Raw genomic sequence first — 15,901 nt, 5'->3', positions numbered from 1 at the left:
CAAAGACGGCATTGATCTGAGTGACTATGCAGCACAGAAGGAAAGCCAAGGGAGGAGGCATCCTGCTGAGACAACCTTAAGCTGCACAGAATCAGAGCTGGAGATGCTCTTACAAACTTGGAACTACAGTAATCATCTGAGACAATGTAAATAGTAGATAGAGAGTCTGTTATGTGATGTAACACCAAACTTATCAATGTTCTTCTCCTGAATTCTGTTTAAAAAAGGGTTTTGGGTGACAATATAACTGAAATTCAGCTCAATACAATATGTTTCAAACAAAACTGTTTCACGGTTCTGCCTTCTAAAAAGGAGAAAACTCAGGGGCATAGTGTTGAATCCATCTTGGCTGAATAAGTAAAACCCAATTTTTGTGATCACACTAACAAAGGTTTCTAACACAAAAATGTTTTTTAATCAGGCTACAAACCACATTTATCCCTGTCAAAAAAGATTCCTCTTCACCATGGAAACAAGTTGTGCGCATTGCAAATTTCATGCTAATTTTGACGGCTGACAACAAAATATTTCACAAAAAGAAGAAACCCAATAATTATGGGGGGAAAAAAATGTCTCACTCAAAAGAAAAAAAAAACTTTGCAGCTGTCAGATGTTGCAAGAGTTGGATTTTGCAATACTCTCATTTGATCCTTCCTCATTCAAAGGGGAAATTGTCTGATATAGAAATGAAAGACAGATGAAGAACATGCAGACGAGCAGCAAATGTAATATTGGCTGCCGGGGCAGAACAGCTCCTATCCTGCACATACCTGATACATCCTGCGATTGTGTTACAGGATTTGGAAAGGAACAAAGCAGCTACGGTTCAGCAAACATGTTGTTAAAAACGTGACTTATGTGATGGGGAAATTTGTTTATTCAATGTCTGACATGATGATAAACCACTTCCTGAAGTCGGTTAAGAATTTGACACATTCAGCATTTTGTTTTCCTGCAGCTTCCCTCCCCATCTGTAATCTGCTGGAGAAACATTAAAAGATTGCTGTGGCTGCATTTTCTGTGGAACATTTCCAAGTATTTTGTAAAGGATTTTTTGGGTCATGGTGCGGATTATTTTTGTTACTATTAAATCCAAGCGTTTAAGAATGTGCCTTTGTTGCTGAGGAGCATTGATTTGATCTGTAATGTAGGTGTTAAAATAGGTCAGTTCAATTATTCAAGAAGGGCTGCAGGAAAATGAGTTTATTGTGCATTTAAAGCAGAAACATGCCAGACATCTGGTTTACTTACTCACAGCACTGAGTTAAAACACACCAGGAGGCACTAACAGGAGGATGCAAAACTCAACCACAAACAGTATTTGTAGTTTGATCGTGTAATAACTGTTGACTCAAGAGGAACACATCAGATCCCGTGTCTTTCATCTGCTTTACTCCACACTGTCTCTAATAGTAATTAATTACTTTCATTCAACATCCTAACTTCCATTTCCCCATCGCTGAGACAACAGCTGAGCTTGTTGGTTGCGAGCACATTTGGTCATGCCGTTGGAGCAGTCAGCCTTTGAAGTACCCACCTGCTTTCCATTAATTTCATTTTCATTCAAGGAGTGTAATCAGGCACCTGCACTCTGTTCTTGGCTTATTATCAGATACCACCAAACTGAAACTATGAAAATACCTTCAATCACAGGATAGTTGAAATATTCTCCTTAGCACAACGTCAAAATGAACCTCGTGATCTTCCTTTTAAAACCACACTTTGAGAATGATTATTATACACTCTAAGTGTGCGGCCGCAAAGTGTAATTTTTCTTGCAACATTTCAGTAAAAGCTAACAAGCCTGCAGCTGAAACGATTAGGCTCTTGTTAGACAACACCACTTGCTTCATAAAACACATATCAGCATCATATATCATTTTGCATGTGCCAGGCTGAAAACCCCCAAGTGTTTCATAATGGTATTCTCATGTTTAAGCCAATTAAATTCGGCCTCAAACTCCCTCCTTAGGTATTAAGACGTAAGCGCCAAGTTTGTCAAGATTGTCCTGATTGTTCCCAGTGGGATCATTTTGGACACAATAGCGCTGCTTGCGTCACGTAGATTCTTCTGGTAAACAATTGGATCGTTAAGGAGGAGTAAGTGAGAGCAACAATACATGATGTGGAATCTTTTGTACACCACATATTGTTGACAAGTTAGAGGAAGAAGTCGTAAATCTCGACTATTCTCCTTAAATAAGAATGTTTTTCTTATTATCTTATCTTCTTAAGGACATAACTCCATTTATAATTAGGGCATTAAGTACACAGAACCTTCAAAATAAAGTGCACCAGGAGCTGGGTGATGGAAATCAGAGGACACAGAGATAATTGCCAAACAGGTACATAGCTCTGACAATGGCCTGCCTCCCCACAGTGTTGCGACCTGTCTCTTACCTTCACAGTAGATAGTGGTGGACGATCCCAAAGCTTTGTATTCCTCTCATGCTCCTCCCATAAATAAGCCAGATTTGATGGGTTATGAGCACTTTCCCTTCCCTCGTTTCCATACAAATGTCCAGATGGACCTTTAGACGGTGGTGTTCCCTCCTCACACATTGGGACAGAACTCGCTGGGGATATTAATCTGCTCATCTGTTAAAGTGTGAGTTCACGACCTGCGACCCTCGCCTCAGATGCAAACTTCAGAGGCGGGGAGTAATTTGAGCTCGGATCCCCCGACGACTGTGGCCTTTTACACTCGCAGCTCAACCTCGAGGGAAGGACACGGAGGCAACACACAATCTAAATCAGAGATTATAATGCAAACAGCCCTTTGGGGCTCACTAATGACTAAGGTGAGCCTGAGATGCTGCTTCAACTCTGCTTCAGAATATCAATGAGGTCTCTCAGGGACATGAGATGGAAGGAAGTGACTGGCATAGTAAGCGCCTAGCGTTTGTCTGTGGGCACCTCTAGCACACGCTATGCACCACAATGACTGCTGGGAGAGTAAAAAGGGAAAGAGGGAAAACAAAGTCAAGGTGCTGTGGGTGGGGGTAAGTGATGCAAGAGGGAGAATTCCATTGTCATGTGTTTCCTAAAGAAAGAGGAGCCTGTACGTTTTGTTGGAGCGGCCTTTTCAATTAGCTCCAGAAATCCACAGCTGGTCCCCGGAGGGTCATCTCCACAGATGTGCTGTGTGCTGTTGTCTCCACAGCCCAGAGAACTACCATCTACTGTTCTCTCTCTCTTCCTCCCAACTCTCTCCTCCCCTCTTTGTTACATCCTCCTGACAACACAACAAGGTCCTGGTAATCAGATGCTGGCTGAGCCGGGGCACAGAGCATAGACAGACAACAGGCTGAATCCGAAATCATCTCACACCTCTGCTTGATATTGTTCAAGGAGAAAGAGTCATCAAAGGCCCTCCTCAGTACTGACACAAAGGCAGGCACACTCGAGCGCAGCCACATTCAGAAAAATGTGCAAAAATAATAGAAAAGCTGGTGTTCAGTGGATTTGTGAAGGTTTTCAGTAAATTACCTCTTAGAGGGCTGGGTAATATGCCATTAGTGTGATGCTCAACGTGAACTGAGAGCAGATTAACCACTGGGAATTCTTCATTTTCTTAAACAATGCATGTTTGATTGTAGACAGAAGTAGACAGGGTAGTATTTTTAGCCTGCAACGTTTTATTGAAAAGACAACAGTTTTTATTTTATTAGCTGAATTTAGCTAGCTAGCTAAGCAAACATTAGCCTATACTATAAATTTGTTTAAAATGTACAGGAATAAAGAGGCAACATAACACTTTCTATCCTTATTAATGCCAAACTAACATTTGGCTTTGGACAATATGCTTGGTTAAGGTGGTTAGCTTGACATGCTAATGAAGCATCTCAGCTGTTAGCTAACAGTCAGTTAACGTTGGTGGACTACAGTGTGCTCAAGGCCTTAAATATTCTGTCGGCAGCATTTGGGTTTCTGTAAAATAACAGTTGTCACTGGTCTTTCTCACTATTAAATGTAATTGTATTAACTATTCGTATTTCATATAAATGCTGTGTTCTGTGTAAATACACATTATAGATTATGTGTTTAACTGATTATGTCCGAGTCGATGTATTGTGTGTATCAATTGGCAAATTATTTCTATCTGCCAAACTAGATTTTTAATGGAAATAAGATTTTTCCCTACATCTGTAAGTCTCTCCTCTCCCTTCCTCTCTCTCTCCCTCTCTCCCCCCTCCTTCCTCACCCAGACAGAGTGATTGATCTGATACGCCATTGAGTCAGATTACATTATGCAGTTCTCACTGATAAGAGAATAGCGAAACAACTATTTTCTTTCCCCTTATCTCCTCCAAGAGGCTGTGTTTCTAAAAGGAGAACTATAGCCTCCCTGGTCAGATATCATTATTCATTTTGAACCCAGGCCTTCAGGACTGATTACGTTTTATAGGCTCAGAATCTTCACACCAACGGTCAGCGGTGAGACTTGCGGTTTGCTTTTTCCTGAAGGGAAGTACGCCCAAAATATAACATGAAACTGAGTTAGACAAGAAGAGAATTTGTTTAGAAGTTCGAAGCATCTTAATCATTCGGGTCAGGTGGTGAACGTGGAGCTTCTTCCAGCTTTAAAACCTTGTCTTGTTTGAAGTCATGGTGCCCTGCAGGGAGGCATCTCATGTTTTATCCTCCGTATTACAGTAAGAATATTCAACACAAATACAAGCCGCTGCTGAGTTTAAATCTACTTTATGTTACTACATTGTATAAAAATCAAATTTTACATTGTTTGCAGAGCCCAGATGAGAACATGTGGAATCAATCTTAAACTAATAGATGCTGGATAGTCCCAGCATGATGACAGCATAACTCTGTTACATACACTGCAGCCAGAAGCCAACTCTAAAGTGTGTTTTTTTAAACTTTATTTATCCTGGGAGGGTTGTGCCGAGAACATGTGCTCTTTGGCAAAGCCGCCCTGCTTCACAGTCACATGCGGTCATACCTACAAACCGCCCTGTCCAAACAGTCTTCTACTGTTGGCCCCACTTCAGCTTCACTGAAGGGGTTGGTGCCTTGCTCTCGAGCACTACAGCTGCAGCAGGGCCGTGTTTCTCATTGTAGAATGTATGTGATAAATATTTCACAAACACATGCCGCCTTGGCTCAGTGGATTGCAGAGTATTCCTGTAATGTATGCTGCTATGCAGGGTCAATGCCAAAGTGCTTGAGAGAGAAGAAAGAGAGGGAGAGTGCTGTGCAAACGCGCTGCAGAGGCCAAGCCAAAAAACAACTGGAATATTTGCTCTGGGCTGCCTGATTTAGTGTTCTGGCATTTTGGATTACGGTGGGCAGGTTAAAACACTTCCCAGGCATTTCCTGATGATCACAGTAAAGGCGGATAAAAATTGGCTGCCAGGCAAACCCGTGCACATGCCCTGATAGAGATGAAGACGTGAGGTCATGCTTCCTCCCTCTCTGTCCCCTATCTAACAGTTTCCTTTGACTGAAATGGAACCTGGATCACGTACAACCTTTTTTCAGTGACTGTTTAAAATGCCTGCAGAGGGAGATCAGGCGGTCAGACGGTGCACATAGTGTCAGATAAGTGGTGAAATGCAGTTAAGCATAAAATTGACATTGTTAATGTTTTAATGGTATTGTCCTGTGTATGACAAACTAATGGGGAAAGAGGACGACCATAACATGTCTGGCCTAATGGTCAGTGTTTAATAGTCTAACATGGTTTCTACCCATTACTGGTGCACTTCAACTTCCCCCTTACTTCCCCATCAACAAATTACTGCCCCCTTGTGGGTCTATTTATGGGCAAATAAATGCTCGGACACTTGTGCTCCTTTCACATCTTCCATGAATGTTTGATGGGGCAAGAATTATATTGATTTCAACAAGTTTCACAGTGCAGAATGGGGTCGAACAGCTTTCATCGGTACTCAGAGTGGCGATCATGTCAATGCTCAACCCCTTATGATCCTTTCACACGTGCATTTATTGTGTCTGCACCAGTTGTAGTCTTAGATATGAAAATCCTCTTTCTTGCCGCAAAGACAATCTCAAACGAGTGACAGGATAATCATTATTTCCCCAAAAATTCCTGCTGTTAGATATTATACATTGCACTATATGTATAATATCAATAAGCTTATATTTAGCTTTTGTTGTAAAAGATACACACATACACACGCTGCCAAATGTGGCTCCTTTGGGCGTGAGGGTGACAGAACACACAGAGGCCTTTTAGTGGCTCTGCACCCTCAGAGTTTATGTTACAGCTACATAATGTAGTTTACAGCAAACGACTGTATGCAAACACCTCAGCGTGGAGATGGTACACTACTTTAAGACTTGTCAACACCTTTATGCTTAAAGTTTTACTGTGTGTGAGATTCCCTTGGCAGGCATAATAGCCCTGAAATGCTGACTTGGGATCTGCTCTGCCAGACCTTTCTTCTCTTGTTTACTATTTTGAGTCCAGGTCTGATTAAAAAGCAGTTTCAGGATGTTATTTTCAAAAAGCCAGGCCAACTCTGTCAAAGCAACACAAACAGCTCCTGTGATTCATATCAGGAGAACATTTTTTGGTGATGTTGCAATTTGCATTTCAGAGTTGTTTTTTAACAAGACATGGCACAATGATTTGATACATGTTGGAACAAACTGGGGACTAGATTATCTGTGATCTCAGCTTCTGAAGGAGAAAAATATCAAAAGTTCAGTTTGAAAAAAAGTGTTTGTTGCAAAATCGGGATTCTTTTTGCATTTTTACTGTGCCCTTTGCAGGAGGTGGGATCCTTAACCAAACAATAAATATACAAACTAAGGAATCAATGACGGGAATTACTTATTATTCCAGTCATGGCACACTTTTCGGGTCTTTATCAAACCGCAACCTCCCACCTCCATTTTCCAATAGCGTACCTTTCGCCCCTTTCAGCCCAAGCGGCTGGATTCTCCCCGTCTTGCCAGATAAGCAGACTGCCCTTTCTGCTCTGGAGAAATGCGGGGTATAAGAATGCAGGATTTGTCCTCTGCGTTAAAAAGAAAGGAAGAAAAAAAAACAGGACCCTGGCTCCCTGTCCTGCAGCTGAAAATGTCATCCCGGCCCTGCAATAAATCACACGGGGTTGTGATGTGTTTACTTATTACAGTGAGGTGCATCGCTGTCATCCACACTCTTATTTACTCCCCTGGCCCTCAGCACGCCCCCCAAACACACTTCCATTTATGCTATATCGCTCTCCCCCTCTTCTGCCTCACCTTTCCTCTCTTGCTGTCTCTCTTATTCATTGCAGAAAGTGAGCGTGCATCCCTACCTACACATAACTCCAATCCTTATTTAAAGTCACACCCACAGCACAATATTCTGTCTCAAAAAAAACTAGATACTAGTGAGACTTTCAAACAGCAGACAGTAAAATTGAAAGCTTTTACCTGCAATACCCCGATGGGAGTTTGCTGCCATTAAGATTGGTGCAGTCACTGTGTAAGTGTCTTAACAAATTGGCACCAGACACCAAAGCCAATTCACTGTAGAGAGAGAACGAGGCAGACTCTCTTTATGTGCGGATAGAAGCTCTTGTCAGAGGAACACAAAACAAAATTGGGTGGTAATACGCACAAAGACACACTCTATTCTCAGAGCAGAATCTAGTGAAGCTTCATTTTGGTGCACAGATGTAAGTTAGACTTACATAACATTAAGTGTGTCATTAGTTTAACTGCACTGGTTATCCCTCTCTGCACAATGCAAAATAATAACTAAGGCGCTCTCAGCAGTCTGAGTGCACTAAGCAGCTGCAAGGCCTTAATGTTTGTAGCAGTCTAAATGTGCGATATGTAATGTAATGCTGCTCTGCAAAGTCTTTCCTCGGTCGAGCAAAGGAAAAAAAACCTGAATTGTTCATGTAATTTGTGTTTACTCGGAAGAGGTCCCCGGGGGTTACAGTAGGCCAGAGAAAAGAGGCGCGACATGAAAGTGGCAGGGGTTTGATAAGAGCAACAGCAGGCAATTACATGTGAGCAGCTCACAGGAGAATTGGAGGCTGTAACCTGTTGTCGGGACAGAGCCATCACTAAATCTGTGCCGACGGACAATGCTGCCTGATCTCTGATTTGTTGTTACTGGCTTCTACGTTGAAATTTTCACCACAGGAAACAAGAGGAGTGGTTCTCCCCAGTGTAACAAAACACCGGGTCTAGCTGGGAAAGCATTTCTGTGACTTGAACATTTTCCGCTTGCTACCATGTTTTCATTTATTTAATCAAAATATTTATACATAAATGTGAAGGTGCAATCAGAACTACAAACCCTCCAGTTTTTTTTTTACTGCTACAGCAGGTGATTTAATGGAATTTAATCATCCACACTCGGAGGCTCACACTGGGATTTCTGTGTAAATGCAGAAAAAAATATTTGTGTCTGGTCTGTGTGTACGTGCATGAACACTATCTCCTCTCTCTATGTGCAGTCACTGTGGCCCTGGTGCCCTCCCTCCAGCTCATTTCATCTTGGATTAGTCACGGCTGCTGTTGCTGAAAGATGCTGCAACACTGAGTGAGCAGAACATATGATTCTGTCCCCCCCCCCCACGTCTGTAAATCTTTTTTTCCACTTGTGAATCAAAAATCCTAACAGAAACAGAAAATTGTATATAAACTAATTTGACATCTTACGCACAAAGAGAAGAGGGCAGTCCTTTGTGCTTTGTTGTGCACGATAGAACAGCTCAGCTAAACATCTAAACGATCAGATTGTGAAGGCAGATCGCTTTGCCTCCTGCACGTGTGTCTTCCGCATTCATCCGTGGTCAGAAATGCCTCAGTCCATAAAGGTTAAGACCTTAGGTAGCGGCTGATGGCTCCTGGGTATTTAAAGAGCAGCGGCAGACCTGTGTGACTCTCTGGGGTCAACAAGGATTAATTAGTAGACTGCTGCATAACCTGCATTTGTACCTGGGGTCCTTATCCTCAGCAGGGTGAGGTGAAAGTGAGGGGGTAGAGGAAACATCCGGGGGAATGCTTCTGCTCTTTCTAATTACTGAAACAGTCTCCTTTAGGGAGCTTTGTTGTTGCCTGATAAGCAAGAACAAAATTGAGTAATGGTTGTACACAAAGCTGAAAAATGACTGAAAAACAAAACAGGAGTCTAAAGAATACATTTCAAGGCGGTGCTGTCTCAAGCGACGTACCTTGATGATAAAGGTGCTAATGCTGTTGATTTATTGGTGTTGTTGATAAAGCCGAGTGCCACAGTTATCTAACCATAAAATCCCTATGAAATAAACCATATAAAATGCCATAATAGAATAATATATAGTGTCTCTGATTGTGAAAGTTTATTTTAATCAGGTGTTATAGACTGAGCGGACTCTCGGAGTAATAGGATGCTTAACTCAGTGAGGCGCAAAAACTTCAAAACGTGCAATTAAAGCAAGGCAACACTCATTTTTCAATCCAGTCATGCCTTTCAAATTGATCTCGCCTTTCCCCATTTTGTATATATTTCATAATTCAAGCCTTTTTTTTTTTTTTTTTTACTCTTATATAAAACAGATGGGTCAGCAGTTTCTATTTGTGTAGCGTTCCCGCCTGTGCTTGGTGTTTCCAGATTATGATGTAGTGCTGCCAGCCGATGAGAGACTGGAGAAATGGAGCAGGGACCTCGGCGCTGCTCGATGGTTACATTGTGTGTGTCAGCAAGACGCCACAAATGCCCAGCACACACAGGCCTGTCTTTTAGACGACTCCTTGTCAAGGGGAAGGTCGGATGAATGAGGAAGGTAGACAAATTATGCATCGCGGCAGACAAAGGAGCAGGAGAGCAGGAGAGCAGCACTGCAGGTCCCTGAGCCTGGATTTGTCTCACATGACTAATGACAGCAGGTGGTGGATCATACATGTCATCAGTGTTCAATAGGCGCAAATCCGGTCCCTGAAAGGACTGTTAGTTTTCCTCGGCCCCTGGCCCTCTCCCCTGGGTGGTCATTAGTGCTGGTTAAAATCCCTCCATCCGTTCACCAGTAGATGGCGTGGGTGATCTGACTGTTCTGTAGTGGCTAAAGATGGAGGCTCTCTGCTGTCTCTGACTGTCTTCATAATGATGTTGCTGAGTTACATAAGAGTGCAGTATCTCTCAGCAGGCTCTCCATAAGAAATTATGCGTTAGATCTCAGCACAAACTCCCTGCTTTTATTTCTTTTTGTAACTGCGCATAGCTTTACCAGAGTGCCACTAAAATGGATTTTTTCTCTGCTCCTGAGTGATAGAGAAAATCCTGCTTTAATCACTGACCTAATTAATGAAGCCATTGATGAATGTAAATACCAGATTAGTTATGCAAATGATCACACCACGGAAAGAAATCACAATGCCCTCGTTAGGAAGTTCTGAGGGTGCACATATCATGAATGCACGACAGCAGATCTGGTTCCTGATAGAGATCAACTATAGATAAACAATAAGAAAGTTTGGATTAGAGACTGTGGCAGAGGGAAGGGGTGATTGGAATGACAGTTCAGGATGAGTTTCTTGGCCCTTGACCTCCCTTTTTTTCCTCGCTGTGTGATGAATCCACTTTGTAAATCTCTGACATTTACAGGCCTGTATTAGGCAGAGAGTCTTGTACTGTAGATCAGCACTCAGGATATCCAGGTCAGAGCTATTTATAGCTTTGTCATTCAAAGCTATTGAGTGTTGCTGACATGTGAGTCCGACTAAATGTGAAGATTGCTGCACACTCTGAACAACACTTTATGCAGAAGCCCACAGGTGACATGAAATCAATCAGATCACAGGCCAGAGAATTACCAACAAAACAACAGTGTAAGTGTAAGACAGCACAGGACACAGGAGATATGATGAGGTTTAAGCATATGAAAACAATATGATTTAACCTGAGGTTATATTATCTACAGACCTGTGTGTATATGTGTACATATGTGTGTATAAATTGTCAGTAGTCGTGTGGAGATGTGTGGGGTTTAGAAAAAACACGGGAAAAATAAGAATAAATAAAACAAGATAAGTTCTGTGAGGCTGCTTAGGCAAAATGGTGCTTTGAGCTTAATAACGATAATGTTAGCATGCTAACAGGCTTACGATAACAAAGCTAATGTTTAGCAGATATAACGTTCTCCTTTGTTGTTTAACATGTTACCAAGCAAACAGTTGCTAATTAGCACTAAATAGTCGTGTATTGTGGTTGATGGGAATCATTTCATGATAGGTCATCATTTTTGCAGGCGAACCAAATGATGGAAACTTTATACTCTTGGCCTGACAACTGCACTAGATGTAAGTGAGGGGCTCGCCAAAGTCGTTAGAGTTCACACTTAAGGGATATAAACATGTAGCACATTTCATGACCAATCTGTCTGGTCGGACCAATCCAGGAATAATGGCGTCATTACAATTCATCCTCGGGGTATAATGAACATTCCTAAAATAAATTATTGGCAAACTGTCCGAGACTTGTTGAGCCATACCACTTAAAAAAACGACGTGAACCTTCTGGTGGTGCAAGAAGAAAAGTCAGGATTTCATCATCAAGGGACCAACAATAGATACAAGATTCACTGACATAGCTGTAGAAATGTTGTAGTCTGGACCAGAGTGGTGGGGCACTGAGTGACTGACAGAGGAACAGACTACAACCAAGCAACACGCATCAGTATCTCCTGTTTACAGATATTCTGCTGTAACTCGGTAAGAAGGCTCCACCAATATGAAGGATTTTTTACAGTGAACCAAAACAACGCTGTCATATTGCTACAGTGTGTGATTCTACGCAGCATGGCGCCGTTACAAGAAGACAAGAGGGGCGACATCTCCAAAGCTTTCTTCTAGCATTTTTGTTTGCGTACAACTCAGTGAAACACTTAAGAAGAGACTGCCCCCCCATCCTGAAGATGTCTGACACATTTGGATGGATCCATTTTATTGTGTACTGGAAATAAATGTTGGGATTTAAGACTGTTTGGATAGTTCCCTTTAGGGTGTTTAACATTAAAAATCTGAGATGACGGCAGTTGGGAGTTTGATTTTGGATTTGTAATAAATGCAAACAGATCCGCTGTTAGTTGTTCTTTTTGTAGATATACGGTGTAGGATTAGGATAATAACATTTAGCCAGCACAATAAATAATGGCTTCATTGTTTTAAGCCGGGGGGTGAAGTTAAGGTCGAACCACTCTGACAGCCTGGGACAGATGTTAATAGCTAAATATGGGATGTTGCCAGTAGACAGAGAGATAGGTGGTGTTTAGGCGGCTGCATCCCATCCACTCAGACAGAGTGGAAGGATTTATTCCGGACGATGGAGTAATTTGTGATTTAGGGGAATGCTTCACTAAGCTGGATGGTCTCTTGTTACAGATTTTTACAGCTATGTCATTATATGCCTGAGGAAGTCAAATCACGGACCAAACTGAAAATGGATGGCAGCGAATGTGTGACTGGAAGGTTGCTGGGTCAAAAATCTCCACCAGCACTAAAATCTTGGCTTTGAAAGCGAATGAATAATCCCCTCTTCCCAACCCCAACAGCTTAAGTGGAGCTATTTAGAGACCTGCAGTTGAAGACTGTGGTCTTAGTGGGTAGCTCTAACACATGAATGAGCAGTCGGCGTAAAGTAGGCCATTTCAGTGGAGAACACTTAGAAATTTTATATAAATGTGTTAAATTTTCACAGTTTTACTTTGAATTGAATGGAAAAGGGGATATAAATATAGTAATGTAATGTTTCTTCCCTTTAACCCTCTTGTTAAAATCTGAACAAACTGTTTGCTGATGGAAGTTTTAACAATAGCAAGAGAGAGAGCTTTAAGTGCCACGCTGTGAGGAGGAATAATGATAAAACCAGAGAGGCTTTTAAAAAAGGTCCAGCTTTCTAAAATTACCTGAATTTTCCGGCTGTCTGTGCCATGTACTAATAAGGATCAGAGGCCCTCCATATGCTCCTCATGTCCCTTTCTACGCTGGAAACTCCAGGGATTAAGAGGCTTGTGCTGCAAATGAAGCCAAACTGGCCTCGGCTTTACCGGGGCGTACAGACAGAGAGAGAGAGTGAGAGAGCATGAGAGGCAGGATGATGCTCGTTCTCACCACTGTTCTTTCACTTCTTGTTTAAACTCACAGACTTATGCTCCAAGGATTGCTTCTTAAACCGAACCGTGTGTGTGTATGTGTGCCAATGTGTGGACATTTCCAGTTACAGTACCAAAGATGCCTCTTTATTTAGATACCGTTACCTTCAGGATATAAAGCGACAAATTCATCCTGCATCGGGGTTGTTTATGAGTTAGCATGTAATCCTTCAGACCTCTGTAGAAGCATTTCATCTTAAACCTTTTAGCAAGGATCTCCTCACTTCTCCTATGACGGCGTACGGAGTTTTTCAGGGTTATCAAGGTGGAACAGAAACTGTTGTGCCTGTAGGTGCAGCCATTAATACCATTATCTGGGCAGATTTGCATGGGTAAGTGGGAGCTTTCCCGTGTAGGTGAGGTGCTGTGCAGGAGGAAATGACCCGAGGCCAAGAAACTGAGACACAAGTGGTGTACCGACCTGCTGAGACAGGACTCGAGGACTTAGTCTCCCTATCTGCACCAGTCTGTGGTCCTCATGAGCCAGCTATTAACTTATGCGACCTGGAGAACAAAATCAATGACAACTTAATAAGTTACCACGTTTATAATTCATACCGTGCTGTAACAAGTGTGTGTATGATTGTACTACATAGCAAAAGAGCTAGTTTAAACGTTTTAGAACACAGACTGACACATTTTTTGTTAGTTACTGTCAGCTATACAAAAAGTTTTGTAGAATCTTTCAGCTCATCACTTTGGTTTTACAGTCTGCAACTTTGCGACATTGGTGATGTTCTTTTAAAGGAAGAAGCTCTGAAAGGCTGTGAGAAGTATTATTATGATATCATCTTATGTAGATGAAACTGTCTCTGAATGCAACACTGTTTCATTTATTTTTCAAGTTGCAGAGTTAAGTAAGGGAAAATGTTTAGTGAGCAGGTTGTTATCGCGGAATGGAACCCCGACAGCGTGAGCAGGACTGCGACGTGAAGCGGAGGGGTCTTGTCTCACTCCTCTGTGATAACAACCTGCTATACATAATCCTGCTTATTACACGTTTTTTTACTCAACAAAATGTTGATTTGGATTAAAGCTCCTGTGATGAGTTTTTCACTGGTTACGAAACAGACTGAAATTTATTCTGATTACACTATATGACCTACAAAAGCAAACCAGACCATCAGCGACAAAACTGATTATTTCTATATAGTTATTTTTAATGCCTGAATCTGCCGGCGGGGGGTAGGTGTCAGACAAAGCGATTAACTGCACGCTGCCTTTGTTTACATTTTACAGGGCAAACATTTAAAGTGAGTGATACATACGACTGTTAAAGAAAGCAGGATGAGATGTTTTGTTAATAACCACCACTTACGCATGTACAGGACAAATATCAGCAAAGAGATAAGAGGTACGGCTTTGTCCACAGGGGGCGCCAAAATCAACACAAACTGAAAGTTCCTCACAGCTTTAAAATTGTGTGATCAGAGCCGAATCCCTAGCAACAGTCTGTTCTTCATAGCTGCTATGGAGAAATAGCTTACTTAATAGCTCTTCTTTTACTGTACTATGATATGTGCCATGTGTTTTTCACTGATTCATTTCTGACTGTACAGGTTGGCTACAAAGAAAACACCTTGTCTATGATGGTCACATGACCCTCACTGTGCAGGTCGTAGCAGGTCACCAAAAACTCCCATGATCATCACAACATGCAAGGTAATAATGAGAGTGTTTCTCAGTATGAATATAAGGAAGCTCACCTTTATGTAACTTTAATTTGACTTGACTTCACCCAGACACTTTTGGATACAATAAAAGATTAACACCATGCAGGTAGATTGTATGGGTGAGGATCTACTGTAGTTTCTAGTAATCCAACAGTGTTACTCGGCCCTCCATGGATAACTGTTGTCTGTTTTTGGGTGCTGTGGAATAGACTGTAGCCTTAACTTCACTACTCCTGGGTCTCGATCCTTTAATGACTAAAAACAATCAAAGCAACAACACAAATGTGCTTCACTCAGCCATTTCAATGTCAAAAGGGGCTCTTGACTTTAACTAACTCCATCAAGAGTGGCTGTGACTTAATTAAACCTCGCAAACATCGTCACAGACCACGGGTCTGGCACTGCTGCCTTGCCAGAACTCTAAATGTGAGAAAATGTCATTAGAGCAAGTAACTTTATAAAGAAAACATTTCTCTTAGAGGAGCTCATGCCGCTTCTGGCTACGATGCTTCAGAAGATATCACTTTTTTTGTCTACTCATTACATACTTTGTGTTCATTTATTATCCTAAAAGTATTAAAACGTAATGCGATAGAGATCAAACTCATTTATTAACTTCTTACTTTTTTATTTGAACTTGGAACTCGAAGTCAAAAAATAAAGTTTGGCAGGAGAACTTGGATTAATCCTGTTGACTTCTGGCTTCACACCTCAGGACTTAGCTATATGGTTACAGACCATTATCGACTGATCATTAGAACCAGTTCAGCAATGTGGAAAATGGGATGTTCAGCACTTGTAGCTACAGGTTTGTGAAGCAGATTGCATTAGCACTCGCTGAGAAGTAACAAAACTCAGAGGTCGCTTAATTAAAGAAGCCAGCATCTGTTCAGCGGGCGATTAAATATGATAGGCATTAACACGTAGTATTTGAACCGAATTCTGGCACTATGATTTCTTTAACAGATGATTTAACAAGCAGCTGTTGGTTTTTGTGAAATGAGCGAGAGTTTCCATCACTCTGCCAAGATGCTATTTTCTACGCTTCAGGTGCTTGTAGCCAGTTAAGTCTGGCTTGGCAGTGATGGGTAGTCAAAGAATTGCTTCTCA

The sequence above is a fragment of the Semicossyphus pulcher genome, unplaced genomic scaffold (genome assembly GCF_022749685.1).
Source record: "Semicossyphus pulcher isolate SPU_LCO1_2020_fin unplaced genomic scaffold, fSemPul1.0.p SCAF_1, whole genome shotgun sequence".
NCBI classification, from domain to species: Eukaryota; Metazoa; Chordata; class Actinopteri; order Labriformes; family Labridae; genus Semicossyphus; species Semicossyphus pulcher.
This window is presented reverse-complemented; position numbering follows the sequence as displayed.